Here is a 14,235-nt window from a genome sequence, read left to right on the forward strand (position 1 = left end):
CGTAATTAATATTGTTGAAATGAAATGTTAACATGTATATATGGAGAAATGTTTCGTTCGTATATAAAATGTTTAGGTTTATACGGCTGAACACATTAGCCCATCGGCTGTTGTTGTAACCGTTGTCAGCTGGATTATTATTTATCGAGCCGATGTTTTTCCGTAATCTGTTAAATGAACTGTTCGCATCAACTTAATGCATATATAATTAAACAAGAAAACAAACACAATAATAAGTCGAGGTATTCATCTTTATTACATTTATGAAGATATATAGGATCTGACAGGAGTAGTCATATCATACCATATTTCATTAAACGAGTTCAGAAATTTTGTTAGTAAGCGAGTCTTTGGCGAGCTTACTAACGAATTTCCTGGACGAGTTTAATAAAGTATGGTATAAAATTTCAACGAGTGCCAGATCTTTTTTATCACATGCTGTTAAATTATCAAATTAAATAAATATGTACGCAGACATAATGATAATTCCCGAATGTTGTTTACATTTCGTGACGTCATTTGACGTTGCAACGTCATCTCAGCAAAATAACAATATTGGTCAATCGAATGAAAACAAAGCCAATAAAACCGCTTAAAATGTATAGTACACATGTGAAAGATTACCATTTTCGTAATCATTATATTACATGGGAAACAGGATATGGCATGTGCTAAAATGATATTATTCACCATAAAAAAACCTTTATAATTCAAACCATTATGTCTTGAAAAACATGCATTTATAAGGACAATATATTGAAAGTAATTTTCTAACATTATTCTATTTTTTCATAACAATGAATTTTTTCTTCCTCATATTAGTGTATCTATTGTTACTCACGCACTTATTTCGACAACCCATTTGGGAGAATATCCAGTCTTGAGACAAAATAAGATTAAATACAAAATCAAGTTAAATAAACAAAATCAACTGCAGAATGAAAGAAACGTGTGTATATATAAATTATATCTGGACGATCCATTTTAAACTATTCCAGACAGTCTTGCTTACATTTGAACAATCTGAAGTTGTATCAGTTCTCAATATAGCATGCTTAACGTAGTTACGGATAAAGTGTTCAAGATATAGGATCTTGCATTCGTGGTCGTTTTGTATTGAATTTATTAAACTCGTCATCTAAATGAAGATAAATACGAGGCTTGCTATTGCATCTTATGCGTTTTCTGGATGGTCCCGCTTCGTTAGCGTGTTGATGTATATGAAGGAAGAATATTCCTCCGTGAATTGGACCACTGAAGATTCTCTGAACTCCTCCTGTTACATGGAAATTTAAACGAGATTCATTCGACATGAGGGATGTAGACTGCTGTGTTGTGGGATTCAATGAGTAGTTCATAGAGGTGTTTTTATTTGAATTCTAGTGCAGTATCTGTGAAATATTCCTATGCTGGATCGGATTTATGTGACTGTATTCATTGATAGAGGCAATGTTTCTATGATAAGAGATCTGCATGATTTGGTTTGGAGGAATGTTATTGTCATTAAATTGTTGGACGTGGTAATTCCGTGTACTGTGGTTTGACAGTCGCTTGTCAGGATTCATGTCAGCCTGCTTCACCATACGTTTCAACATAAAGGCAAGCTTGTTTACTCCGACTGGATTTCGTTTTAACCATTTTTCCTGTGGTGAAGGTAGGTGAATAGTTGTTGTCGCATTGTTAAAAGGATGATCAGCATTACAATAACTGAATGGTCTTTTGTCGGCATAAGTTTTGTAAACAGTAATAGTGCATCGATCAGGGCTCTGTGTATTTACCCACATTTTCGGCTTAACAAGTCTCACATCCCTACGGTTCTCACCAGAACGCGTCTTGGTTTCTCTCTCGGTGAACTGCAAATATTCACGGCCATGTTCGTCAGTTAACAGGGAAATGTCACCTCAACACATATCACGATTTTCTTGACAGCTTCGCAAACCAAAATGTATGATGTTATACTACTATAAAGTCTGAAGAAGTGTACTAGTGGTAGATAGACCGAGCTGTTTCGAAGCCCATAATTGATTTATATCGTCATCAGACAGCGGATAACTATTTTTAGGGAGATTGCCTTTACCGCTCCTTTTAAGTTGACGCTGTTTCATGGCTAATGTGTCAATTACCTTCTTAAAAGCAGGACCCTGCGATCTTGTCTGGCCAAAACCCTTTCTCCGTAACTTGCGATCAAAGCTGCGCACCATTCCTCTTATTACAGACGGCTCATAATCGTCGCCTTTCTGTTCCTTGACACTGACTAAAAATCGATGATGATAATTCTCCTTCGGGTATTTCGTGAATTTCACGGAATTCATTTATTTCAGGTTCCGCAAAAAGGCTTTCAATATCTTGAGGCCATTTACAGTTTTCGATAGTGTTTTTGTTGCTCTGTTGATGATAAAAAATTATCAACATCTAAGTCAAAAACGATATTAAACCTGCTGGGCCCTTGTCTCGGCATCCGTAGCGTGCCAGCGTTCGTCCCTCCGTTTGGCAACACGGTCAATCGTTCCCGTTCTATCTCTACCTCAAAGACTCTGTCAATAATTTTAACCATGTAGAGTGTGGCCAATCCGCGGAAAACAATTTCTGTTCCGATCCATATCCTTGGCAATCAATCTGCCCCTTGGCGGTGACAGATATGTCAAATGACGCCATGTTTGTTTTTATTATTTTGACAGCGCGTATGAATATATTTTAAGACATTCGGCTAATTTGCATAGTAATATAACTAGTGAAATAACACCCGTGTTATAAACACAATTTACCATAACGTTATTTTACTCCTGGAGCGTAATTCATGTTATAAGGTATTAAAATGAAATAACGAATCTGTTTACCAAATGATAAGTCCATAGAGAGCGTTTACGATTTCTAGGTCGCGTTGTCAAATACAGTCTACGTAGGTACATGAATATCGGTTTCAGCTGTATACGTACTCCGTATCGCCATCGTCTGATTAAAATGACATGCTATGAATATAAAGATACATGCATATTATCAATAGTTTCGGTTAACATGGGAAAACATCGAACACAAGAGGTAGTTAATGTGTCATTATGTTGCTATGCATTTCATTTAAACATTTAGTAGATTTAGGTATCTATAGAACTTAGATTAACATCGCTTGAATTGCTGTTTTATTAAAACTGTGTTGCAATGAGTTGTGATGCAAACTATTTTCATAATAAATCTCTGGCCCAGTGTGATGTTTGGAGCTCGCTCAAATAGGTTTTAAACCACACTGCTCTGAAATGAGCGTTCGAAGTAGGTTACCCCATATTTATTATTTAATTTATTAGTGTGTTTATTGTGTGTTAATTTTTGTTGTCTAAAAGTACTTTTCTAACCGGAACTTTTGTTCGACAATAGGTATCTTGCAATAGGTAAACGACCAAATGCTATACAACGGTTGTTCTTCTGATGATGCAGTTAAAGATTAACTGTGTGTATATGACAAACATATATTTTCCAAGTATTATATTATTTCGTCGGCTCCGTGCGAAAATGTCGTAACTAGAACATTTTTACATTTTGGGAGGAGGAAAAAACTTCAGTACTTTTTTAAAAGCTGCTGAAATTAGGAAATATTTGTCAAATGGTCATCATTAGCATTACTTTACGTATTTTTATGTTGGAAACTGCTGTAATTTGCTTTGTCTTTTAATATATCGTCGAGATAAGATAGTTTCTCAGAAACAATTAACACAATTCATACGAAACATTAAGATACTCCAGATACGACAATTTTAAAGGGGGTATATATGAAGTTTTCCATCGAGATATGTAATTATCCTTGCTACTTGAATACGTATTTCCATACATCTATACCTTTATGTTGATATCTGTCAGAGTGAATCGTAGATGTATAAAAATACAAACAATCATATTCTTAACCGTTATTTGACATAAATTGGTGTCAACATACTCATCACACGGACCGGGAAATCGTGACTGCATAAATGAACATTTTTTGTGTGATAAATTAAATCGTAATAGAAATAAAAGAAAACACGTTAATGGTATTTATTTTTAGAAGTGAAACAATATTTATAAAGAAAAGGTTTTCGATTATGAGACAAAACATTTTAAAATTATGTCCATCTTTTGCTCGTTACTCTGTTACAATGTGACATTTAACGTTACACATCATGGAAACTCCTAATTTAACAACGTACTTCTTTCCAAGTCACATGTCTATACTATTCACTAAGGAACTCTGATACCTATCATGGTGTAGTATATTTATGGACCACTCATGTTAAAATAAGCAGCAGTAGTCATTTGAGTGCTTGAATGGTTAAAAAAGTCGACGGAAAAAAAAGTCACCGTTATAAATCATATAATTCAAAATGAACTTTTAATAAAAGCATGCGAATGCTATCGCGTAACAGTCATACATGTATGTCTACAACATGAACTTGTAGACTATCGTCAAATTAAGTAACGCATAAAGATATATTTGGACATTATCTGAAGTCGCCACAACGTACCTATATAGAATTTGTGACCAATTATCTGCGCTTAAAATAAGTATGAATAACAAGTAACAACAGCTATTTCAAAATCGTGTTACAACTCTCTGTTTATAGAGGTCTAAAATAAATTGAAAACATTAGGCGATAAAATGGAAAACTGTACTTATTAATTCCAAACTTTTAATTAGCAAAATTAGGACCATTTAGTCGGCGTGCAGAAAGTGATAACAACAAAATTCATATCATGAACTGCTTCTTTAAAAAAAAAGTTTCTAGATCATAGGAAAATCTATAAAATCTAAAAAATCTATCGAAAACATGTGTTTTTTTTCTCAACTTTTGCGCAATCTCAAAATACTGTATAGTGTTATCATAGTTATGTTTGAAAATGAACATGAATCCAAAAATATTGTGGCCATTTTTCAGTCACATGTCATTTATTGAATTTGTAAGAACACCTTAGCTAGTTCTATTTTAATTGTGGGATCAGTGTGTCCACTGTGATATGAAAAGCAAACCGAAGATTGCATGCACACGCATATTAACTACTTCTCAGACAAATATTTTGCAATCTTTGTCTGTATATAACATGTAAGGGCAAAGTACAAATAGATAAATCATCCGATGTTCTATAAATGGAAAAAAATAGATAAAGTCAGATAATAGTTCAATTATCTTACATTCACTATACCGATATGAATGATATCATGTCATAAAATCACCTGACATGAAAAAACAGGATAAATGTTAGAACGTCCATTGGACATTTTGGGTTATCAACATCATTTATTGTCGAAACATTTTAAGGCTGATTGTTGATTGTGAACATTTACTTCAAACTTAGATACCGGTAGCTACAATATGGGATTGACTTTATCAGCTTGGTTTCATATGAAAAGTATGTGATTTTGCATACTCTGATTTAAATGAGGTGGGAATGTCACCAGTAATATTACACGGTCAATAAAGGGCCAGTACATGTTATGATAAAATGTTTCATGATATTTTAACAATACAAACTAACGGTTTTCAGCTTTATTTGAGCACTTGATCACTTAAAGTAACTCTTTTTTCCAACCATTGAGTATGAATGATGGCTAACAATAGCAATACCAATCAACTGGTCTATAAGTTACTTGTGTTTAGCTAACCTGCGCACAACGTTAAGACTTTTTGTGATACTATTTTTTTATTCGTTCGTGCGTTAACATTTATGTCACACTAGAGGCAACTGTTTTACACCATCTTCATAAAATCGATCAAACATGTGTGCTAGTAATACAGCGAACGAGTAAGAAAATTAATTGCGTAAGTACAAAAATATGTCATTTGGTAAACTGAAACAAACCTCTCGTGAACACTTTGCATGCCACATTTTTTGTCAGAACATTTGTCTCAAGTATATACCGACCGAGTTCTAAAATTGTTCAGGTCCGTTGAAAAGTTGGCGGGGCAATTTTTATTGAATAGTGAAACCTTCTGACCGCTCTAGATGTTACATTTATAACTCAATTTGAAAGAGATAATATCCCATAACAATCGTCACAATGATATCAGGGCCGATTTCAAAACGTGTTCTGGTCCGTTGAAAACCGTGGCTGCCAGGAGGTGGTGCAGTTTTTCTTAAATTGCTAAAGGGACATCTTGTGAACACTTTAGGGGTCACATTTATTGCGCAGATGACAAATGTCGAAATAAATTTATCGACCAAATTCGAAACTGGGTTATGTGGGGTAAACACTAATTGAATAGTTCAAATTATTAAAAGCTTGTTAACTCCAGATGCCATATTTATTGAACAATCGTAAACAAATTGGTGAGATAATTAAATGTTTCCCCAATATGTCTCCGGCGAGTTTGAAATGTGTTACGTGAGTAGTTTAAAAACCATATTTATTTATATATTTATTAAACATAAGCCGCCATAAAAATGTGCGAAAAATCTAGACGCCACATTGTTTGTCAAATCATCATACCGAGTTTTAAAATGCAAAAACAGTTCAGTATATTCAGGTCGCAGGTGAGTAACTGTGTTGTCCCTTAGCTTGATTATTAGTTGTATGTAACCTGTCCGATTTTTACAACGCTATTCACGATTTCGACATTGTAAAATCACGCGTAACGAGACTGCCGAGATAACGCGAGATCAAGGGTTCGGGGGGGTTCTGACAGTATTCGCTCTACAGCAGACACCTTACTTATCCGATATTTTGACTTTTAAATAGAATAAAAGCGATACATTGCCGATTTATTACTAATAAAAACAATCATTATTTTTATTATAACGTTCAACGACCATCTGCTCATTAATAGTTCAGTATCATTGTAATTAACGGCTCCGTAATTAACTACCCGTACTGACTAAAAATAACAAGATCATATACCTTACTCATGTTACTGTACTGTGTGCTGAAATGTCAGAAATTAAAACAACCCCAGACTATTATAATTTTTGAGTGCAAGTTAATTTAAACCCACCCACTAATTAAAAATAAACATTTTTATTATATAAGCTCATTTTTCTAAATTTTTAGAAATAAAATCCAATTGGTATTTGCACATTTCAGTAAACATAAGACTACTTTATTGTTAAATTTGTAAATTGTATAATAATCTATATATTTGTATTACTTCTGTTGCAAGCCCAACTTGTTGCGCTTTTAAAATACATAAAAATCTATTATTGACAACAATAATATTATTTAAGATCATAATTAAGCAAAAGTAAGTCCCCGATTCCAAGCTTACCCCGGCCAGTTAAACCGGTAGAGTGCTGATCTCTGACTCACTCATGGGTTGGTAAGTTTAAGCCTCAACTCGGGTTCATCTCTTAGAAATAATTACACGTTCGGCTACCCTGTCAGTAACCAAAATTGCAGTTGAGGGTCACCGGCATACATGTATCAAATACATTGTAACTATGTGCTTATGTTAATATTTCCTGAAGATTCAACCACTGAGCAGGATTACTTAGTTTAACCCATTTTATTAATGAAAAAAATTAAATATACTATCAGATGTATTCAAAAAGACAAACCAACTGGTACCTACTAGTACTATCATAAGGAACATCATCCATTAACCATCTATACTTCCAGGTCTTTTGGCTCTGCTACACCAACAGAATAGGCGTTCAGTTAATGTTTTCTGTGTTAATCATAGGGATTACAATTTATAATATTTCATCCCAACAACAAAATCTTTACAATGATAGTATTCATTTTACAGTCCAGTTTTACTTCTATTAGGTTAAAAACTAAATAGTGAATCAGTTTTTGAGATGAGCTTGTACCAAACACACACACAAGCTCCTGCACATACACACACTTTAATGAGCAAATATTTGAACTGTCACAGTTATTACTTGTTGGAATGTCTCAGACTAACCAGCATATACAAGCAGTCTTCACTTTAGCATTTTTGAACAACTAACTGCAGCCTGAATCTTTATGCTTTAATAGAACAGATTAAAATACCCACTAGCCCGACTATATGAATCTGGAAACTTTAATAGCCTAAATTTAATACATATCACTAGCCCCGGGCTGTCGGGCTAGGGGTTAGCGTCAAGACTGTAAAAGCAATAACAATTCTTCAAACATTGATACTTGTCTTCTTTTGAACAAATCTGCCATGACTGGTAGTTAATTGGGATAGCTTAACACACAACCAATTAAGGATGACTGTGATGTAGGTGAAAGTTTCACCCATATAGATATTAAGCCAATGGACATTTGGCCAGGGACACTAATTTTGATTCAAAGTAAATGTTTTCTTAGCAGTGTTAATAGTCATGTCAAGTAACAACACATCACATGTTATATTAAATGATTACATGACAGCATTGGATGTGTAGCAACTTAAACCACCATCCATTTTATTATATTTCTGAATGTGTAGGATATTTTTTAATGTAAGGGTATGAAGTAGACACACATCTGAAGTATCTTTATTTTATTTTGTCAAAGAACATAGTTATGTAACTGTGGTGATGTATAATATTTATTGCAAGTGTTAATAAAGTTCCAGGTGAAGAAATCTTGATCTTCATGCAGCATTAGATACTCAGTTCAGTATCCCAGTTTCTGTTGACACTGTGAAGTGTGATATTCCTGAAAAAAAAGTTTCTAGAAGTTATAACAATAAACCATTCAATAACATTTAAATACAGCAAAGTTATCTGTTTTAAAATAATTTTTCTTTTTAAAGAAAAGTATTTTACCAAATGCCATCAAACTTCTAATTTTCCCAAACTTAACAAATAAGATATTTTTCCATACCCCACCCGCTTTAGCATGTTTTGTTTTTACCTATTTTAAACACAATGAAATCGAAATAAAGCATTAACATGAACGACAATTATATCAAAGATACTAAGCTAATAAAAAATTACCAAAAAAGATCATATCTGCAAATTATTGGGAAATTATAATTGCTTCAACATAGAACTGTTTTCAGACGCACTGCAGTAGTTTATCGAGTACCCCCCCCCCCGACCTCACTAAATCCACTCAGAGTTGTCTCCCTTAAAATAATGTCGAAAAGGTCAATAATTTTTACAAGAAATCGTTTGGTCACGTTTTTCTTAAATTAAAAAAACCCTTTGCAAGCTTCACTGTCCAGGTAAACAAATAGAAAGAGCATATTTTGATACATTTTTATGTATTTGATTATTATACAAACTTGATTTATTAGATTGTTAAGCGATTTTCTTACTATTTTGCTGATAAGATTTTGTGTTCGTTCGTACTTTTACGATTCGTTCCATTTTTATGTTTCGGATTATCATTTGTTCAATGTAAACCCTCCTCTTGAATCTTATGTAACTCATCATATGTGTAATACATGATAGATCCAGTTCCTTTTTTATTTACCTATGTTTTGTATCATTTTACAGCCATCTAGTACTAGCAAGAGGCAATGATTTTTTTAATGGGAATATTTGAATGATATTTGGCATTGATGTTATACTATTTAAAACAAACATAATGATGTCTTTCTTTTTTTATTTGGATGAAAAATAGATTTTTTATGATTTTTTAAAAACACGTAAAAAAATAGGTGAATTTTTCTGCTGTTTTTTTCTGCCAAAAATCTGGTTCATTGCCAGCAAACAACTGACATTGCATTAAACCAGCTATTTTGGCCATTTATAAGTTTTTTTTATCTATGTGAATGCCTTTTTAGACATAAAACACATTAATACATATTAAGAACAAATATTTTTTATTGGTTTTGCACTTTTTACTGCACAGTTTATGGCAAAATAAAAGGGGGCATACAAATATATATTTATGTGCATGAACAGCCTTTGTCTTTACTGCTATCAACAACAATCCTGAAGCTTTTTTAAGGTTTTATTTTCAATGATAACTAATGTGGAACTGACACATAATTTGTTGACACAATTTATATTTGTTGTGCATACACAATATATAAATACTTGTGAAATGTCCAATTACCCGACATTACATAATGATGAATTAAAATGACACATGCCTCCCAATCACGATGACGAGTTGTTCAAGTAAAAAAACAAACAACATTGTTGATGTGGGTTTTTTTGTCAGTCAAAGGTGGCATATAGGCAAAAACTAATCCCAAAGATTGAAATTTTTCATAAATGACGATTGATGTATCAATTTACAACAACTGCACTCTCACGTGTCAGACCGACAGTGTCATGAGCAGACATAGTGGTCACTACAAAACGGTGAAATTCTTATGGGGGCTTTCAATAGTTTTGACAAGTTTTATATGTTGTTCACTAAATTAAAATAAATTGTCCATTAGGTAAAATAAGTCCTCAAATTATAAATACACCACAAGAACAACAGCCAATACTCATGAAGACAAAAGTCACTGTAACACATTTTTAACAAAAGTAAAATCATTTGCTTCATTAAATAAGTTCAAAAACCAAAATTCTTCTTATTTAAATAAGACCTAACACTAGTTATATGAACTTCAATGTATCTGTTAGTATTTTTCCTAAGATAGGTGACTAACAAACCTATCCAATGGTTTAAAAAATCTTATATTCAGTTATCGCCTATGGCGATTTCTTCCTGATTTCTTTTCTTTTCCTCCCGCTGCCTTCAGCTTCTTTGCCTCAATCTCCTCTATCGGGGCCGCATTCACAAACGGCAGCTTCTTGCGGTAATCTGTTACATGTAAATGAACATTTGAGCCGCACTCTGGGAAAACTGGGCTTAATGCATGAGCCTAAAGCGTCATCCCAGATTAGCCTGTTTAGTCCACACAGGCACAACACTTTCTGCTTCAACTGGATTTTCTTTAAGAAGGGACTTTCGTAAACGAAATAGCTTAAAGGTTCATTGTTTTTACCATTCAAGGCTTTTTTAAGGCTGTTGGGGGAAGGGGCCTTAGCCTTCATATTATATAGGAAAAAGTGTGTGAAACCCAAAATTTGGGGATACAACTCACGCAATGTTAGTCATAGGGGAATGAAATTTCCAGGTGTAAGTTTCTTTCTTTGGGATAAGTGCATGAATATAATGAAAAATTTTGAGAGGATGTAACCTTTTTATGAAAATTTCTGAGGGATTGTAGACCAGATTAGGCTACAGCTTTAGAATTAAAAAAAAAGACTGCTCTTCCTTATCTTGTGATATCAGTCTTCTTAAACTCAATTATGTTATATCTGTCTTCTTAAACTACATTTTGTGATATCTGACTTCTTAAAAGTAAAATTAAGTATAACAGTATATATTTCAATTGCATAAACATTAGTGAATTACAAAAATGATGATTAATTAATGTTGATAATAAATGTATTTCAAAATGACCGATTCATTGCCATAAAATAAAATTACATGGGGTTTATGTTTCAAAATGTCATTCTGCTGAAAATGTCATTTATATACTAAGAAAAATATTTATTGGTTAACATTGCAAATTATTTTTTATCTAGTACCTGATGTGGAAGCTTAAACTTTTCAGCTATTGAAGGCTGGTCTTGTGTAAATTGACCTGGCTGCGGTGATACACGCTCACTGTCAGGCTCCGACCGCTCACTGTCAGGCTCTGAATGCTCACTGTCAGACTCCGAGTCAAACTCTTCCCAATCCTGAGACTCTGACTTATTAGTATCAGACATATGTCTGCAAAAAGAATAATTGAAATCAAAGATATAATATATCTACATAATATAACTAAAATACAGTAACCGTATCAAATTGTTGTTCACACCCGACGTTAAATAAAGATTATTGTATCTTGTATCATTAATGCTATATCCGAAATACTTGCTGTCCGAATTGTGCAAGTCTGTATTTTGTATTATCGAAACGTCTATTTACAGATATACGAATGAAATCTACCATTACGATATAATGTCGTCATAAATATATCCTTCAATGATGTTAAGCACGTACAACACATTTTTTGGCAACTTTACAGAGGAAAAAAAGAACAATTGATATTTACGTCGTATGAATTGTCAACAACGGCGGCCATCTTGCCATTCATGAAACCGGTCAATAGTGAGTCCATGCATTAGCAACAACCAGCAGAATCACGACATTTTGCAAAGCAATTAGTGGCATGAATGGAAAGGAGAATGATTAACCTACAAAATATAAGCAATTTTTCTACTGGGCAATGTATCTTACCTATTTTTCTCGATCTCGGAAATTTTCTGAGGCTTTCTTTTAATCTTCTACGCAACTGTGCAGAAACGAAAGTGCTTTGCCCGCGAACATAAATGTATTAACTTATATGATTAGTGGTTATTTTAACCATATCCAATCGAAAACCACGTTAAAAACGACATAATTCCGACCCCCTATTGGCACTTTTTTTATGAACGAGATTTACCGCAGGAATTTTTCAGTAATAAATGAGCCGTACGCAGTTGCCTCCCTTGTGCCCATCGCTACTAGTACAACGCCCTGCATACCTCGATATCTGGTCAAATCCAATTGGTCTCACCGTTGTGTAAGTTAAATGTAGTTATTGCAACATTGATGTGATATGCTGTTATTTGGAAGTAATTATTTGAATAACTCAACTAAATCCATTATTCCTTAAGCGTTCAGTAATGCCCAGGGCTAAACACTAATTTTTTTTCAACTAGCCCATTCGGGCTAGTAAATTCAGAACCAATCTTTCATGTGCCCCAACCAAAGTATTATCAAAACCTTTATATTCATCATTTAACTTGTATTTTCTTGTGCGTGGAGATGCGCAATTATGATTCAATCATTCTTATTAGCTTGCCTTTCTTATGCTAATGAATTCAATATTAATCTACTTAAGACATCCATTTGTAATCTTCACGCCATTTCGGGAGAAATTTCCTTGTTTTTTTCCCTCATACTTTCTCTTACTTTCCTCCTTACCTTTTCTTTTCTTATCCGCGGAACACCCATCCCCACCCGTAAAGCCAAACTTAAACAACGACATGAATGTTCAAACCTTTTTACATAGATTGCCGCGGTTGCCGTTTGACAACAAACGGTAAGTGAGTCTTAGGTGTCGCAAAATAACAAATAACGTGTTACAGTAGTCGAAACAATTGTACAAAGTTAACTCTCTACTAAAAGCCGGGATCGACCATTAATATTAGTTTTGCTTATTGAATTGCGTAAAGATGATTGTCAAAACACTTCTAAACTATCAAACAAATTAAAATTATTTAAAATTGATAAATAAATAATAATTTTATATTATTTTGTGTTAATGTCGAGTTTTATTATACCTTCATCGTTCCCGGACAATCCTGGGCGATCCCGGCTTTTAGTTTTAAATGTATTTTTATCAAGAAAACACATCACTTCTAGGAAACCAATCAAAACCGTATATATCGGAATTCCGTTTCAAAATAGGTACTGACGTGTTTAACCAGGAAAACCGCCGGGGATTTTCTGAATTGTTGGCCTCTTTATCCCCACGCTTTTTGAAAAAAAGGTGGGGATATTGTGGTTATCTCCGCCGTCCGTCTGTCTGTCCGTCCGTCCTGGCCACTATCTCCTCCTACACTAAAAGCACTAGAACCTTGAAACTTACACACATGGTAGCTATGAGCATATGTGCGACCCTGCACTATTTGGAATTTTGATCTGACCCCTGGGTCAAAAGTTATAGCGGTTGGGGTGGGGCCGCGTCAGAAATTATCACTCATTTTTTTAGGTTATTTTACATTTACTTCTTTATTTCTACACCGATTCACTTCAAATTGATACTGGACCTCTCTTATGACAATACGGTCAATCTCAACCATGCATTGCCCCATTCCCAACCCTGGGGCGCCCCGCCCACATAGGCCAAACCCACCAAAAATTTCCATTTACTATAAATTTTTCATTTCTACACGGATTCACTTCAAATTGATACTGAACTTTTGTTATGACATTAGGGTCAATCTCAACTATGCATGGCCCCAATCCCAACCCTGGGGCGCCCGCCCACATAGGCCACACCCACCAACAAATTCCATTTACTATATTTTTTTCATTTCTACACGGATTCACTTCAAATTGATACTGAACTTCTCTTATGACATTAGGGTCAATCTCAACTATGCATGGCCCCATAACCAACCCTGGGGCCCCGCCCACATAGACCACACCCACCCAAAATTGCCTTTACTATAATTTCTTCATTTCTACACCGATTCACTTCAAATTGATATTGAACTTCTCTTATGACAATACAGTCAATCTCAACTATGCATGGCCCCATTACCAACCCTGGGGCGCCCCGCCTACATTGACCACACCCACCCAAAATTGCCTTT

The 14,235-nt window shown here is 34.2% G+C and overlaps 1 protein-coding gene across 17 annotated transcripts in view; it reads left to right on the forward strand.

Moving 5' to 3' along the window:
* The window catches only part of LOC127850612 (uncharacterized), a 1,644,088-nt gene that overhangs the window by 1,364,750 nt on the left and 265,103 nt on the right, over positions 1-14,235 (forward strand). For 2 of the 17 annotated variants that reach the window (XM_052383762.1, XM_052383766.1), the window contains exon 1: positions 12,376-12,434. The exons of the other annotated variants lie outside the window; for them this stretch is intronic. The gene's annotated coding sequence lies outside the window, so the exon portion shown is untranslated. Of the gene's footprint in view, positions 1-12,375; positions 12,435-14,235 lie in introns of those variants that run through there. 17 annotated transcript variants of the gene reach the window in all.

Source organism: Dreissena polymorpha, chromosome 11 (assembly GCF_020536995.1).
Source record: "Dreissena polymorpha isolate Duluth1 chromosome 11, UMN_Dpol_1.0, whole genome shotgun sequence".
Classification (NCBI taxonomy): Eukaryota; Metazoa; Mollusca; class Bivalvia; order Myida; family Dreissenidae; genus Dreissena; species Dreissena polymorpha.